We start from the raw sequence: 2,516 nt of genomic DNA on the forward strand, positions 1-2,516 counted from the left end.
AGGTAGCACATACAGAATAATTTTGTATCTAACATTTTATTGAAGATGTATAGAGGTTGGGGTGAGGATCACAGTGTTATATGTATGCAGAAAAAACTGGGGAGCAGGGGTGGTTAATTGGTCCTGCTGCTTGCTCTTTTTTATTTCTTCAGAGTAGTGCCTTCTTTGCCCACAGCAAACTGTATTTTGATATGGTGGTTTCTCCTTTCTTACATTATTGTTAAGATACTAACAAAATATATTTCCCCATATATAAGTTTACTCTGGTTTTTTAAAAAATGTTTACCTATATGTTTTTATAAAAGAATAATGTGTTTTCTTCTTAAGAATAAAGTGTTTTGGGCCAGCCAGTGATGCGGTAGTTAAAGCAGCTGGATCCCACTTGGCCGACTGCATGGGACCTTGTTGCCTTAGACAACATTCCAGGCACCTGGACAGCGAAGCCCAAAATCCTGACAGGAGAATGGAGAAGAAAGAATTACGTGTGGCTATGCCCCTGGGGGGTGCTTTCTCACTACCCCCCACCCCACAGTTATCTCTCTATAGCCAGTGTACTAGCCCTCTAGCAATTTTTTTTTTTTAAGTATTCTAGAGGGCACCAGTTGCCAGTAAATCCTTATCAAGAGCAGCAAGGAGTGAAGTAGGATTCAAGGCCTGTCACCTTCCCAAATCTCAGCCCAGGTCTTTCCTAGCCACCCTGATAGGAACCCAGCTCAGATGCTCAGCGTGAGATTTGTTGGAATGGTCTGGGTTGTATTGGGACCAGCAAATGGTGAATTGGTTACGTCGCTGGACTCCGATGTAGTCGACCGCAATTCAAGTCCCAGGCTTGATGGCTTAAAACTCATGCTGGGCTCATGTATGTGCATGCCCAAAATCCCAAGAATGGATTGCAGTGTGGCCATCATCCCTGGGGGCGTGATTTCTCACTTTCTGTCTCTCTGTTTCTGTCTCTCTGCCAACCTCATATGCCCTACAGCAAAAAATATCTCTCTGGGGAAAAAAGGGGGGGTGGGGAAATGGTTTGCATTCAGGAGAATTTCTGTGAGCTTCCAGGCCTCAGAGATGAGGTATGGTTTCCCAGGTGGTTTACTGACGCAAAGAGCCACACCAAGAGCCCAGTGGTATCCCTTCTTAAGAGCAAGGCTGAAGGCTCAGGGAAGAAAGCCTCCCCCACAAGAGAAGTCTCCCTTTTATCTTCCTTTGCCTTCTCTTTTCTCCCCCTCACCTCCCCCATCAGGCTCTCACTCTCTCCTCCTTTCTCCTCTTTCACTGACATTTGGGTTCTAAATAGTTACACTGGGTTTAGGGGCTGGACACTTAATTAGGGTCTTCCAGCCCTGTGTCCCATCACAAGTTGGAGTTCCCAAGTTGCTTCGGGAAATGGCAGGATTAAACGTGGCTTTCTTTGTTGCTCCTCTGGTCAACTCTTGATAATCGCTGTGATCACATAAGGCTGGAGAGGTGATTCTCTATTGTGGCTTCTGGGACCCAAGCCCTCCCTTCGATTTCTGAAGAAAAGACATGTTTTCCTTGATTTCCAGGAGCCGGGATTATAGTCAATATAAATAGGGAGTTATCCTGAACGGCTCATCTAGAGCTCTAGGAGACTCAGATGACTTCTCACTGGTTTGTTTCTTGTCTCTGCCTCTAGACCGAAATCCCCATGAGGGCAGGGCCTGTTGATATGAAAAGTCTGTAGGAAGTCAGACATTCATGGGGCCGGAAAGTGACATGGTGATTAAGGGCGCTGGACTCCCACATGGCCCACCGCGGTTCAAGTGGCTTGCTCTCTCTCTTTCTCTCATCATTTTTAAATAAATAAAAAAAACTTAATAAAATAATTCTTTAAAAAAAAAATTAAAAGAAAGTCAGGAATTCCTAAGTCTAAGTCCCCTAAGTACAGTTCCTGGAAAGAGCTAATGGTATGTTCTTATTTGGATCTGTAACTCCAGTCTGTAAGTGCAGGCACCTAAGAGTTCCAGAATGTTATGGAAAGTTGAAACTTCAACTTTTCTCAAGAAGCCTGTAGATCTCTGAAGACTGGAACATCACATGCTCACTTTTCTCTGAGAAAGGCCTCTGCTCCTTCCTTGATCTGCACCCTGGGCAGACCTGGTGCGGAAATGCCATCCACTTCTTTGGAAGGAGAGAGCCTGCCCCTGTGTCTCCAGGGCTCCCTGACACAAGTCTTAAGATCAAATGCTGGGGCCAGCAGGTGGCGTGGTGGTTAGGGGCACTGGGCTCCCATGTGGTTCAAGTCCTGGACCTCCTCCTGGCTTGCTTTTTCGCTTTCTCTCTCTCTCTCTCTCTCTCTCTCCCTCCCTTCTTCCCTCCCCCTCTCCCTCCCAGTCTCCCTCTCTATTCAAATTAAAATAAGTAAATACATAGTTAAATAATTATTTAAAAAGAGAGAGAGAGATCGAGAGAGAGAGAGATCAAGGGGCCGGCAGGTGGTGTGGTGGTTAAAGGCGCTGGACTCCGACATGGCCAACCAAGGTTTGAGGCCCACACCC

The sequence above is a fragment of the Tupaia chinensis genome, unplaced genomic scaffold, assembly GCF_000334495.1.
Source record: "Tupaia chinensis unplaced genomic scaffold, TupChi_1.0 Scaffold000600_1, whole genome shotgun sequence".
Classification (NCBI taxonomy): domain Eukaryota; kingdom Metazoa; phylum Chordata; class Mammalia; order Scandentia; family Tupaiidae; genus Tupaia; species Tupaia belangeri.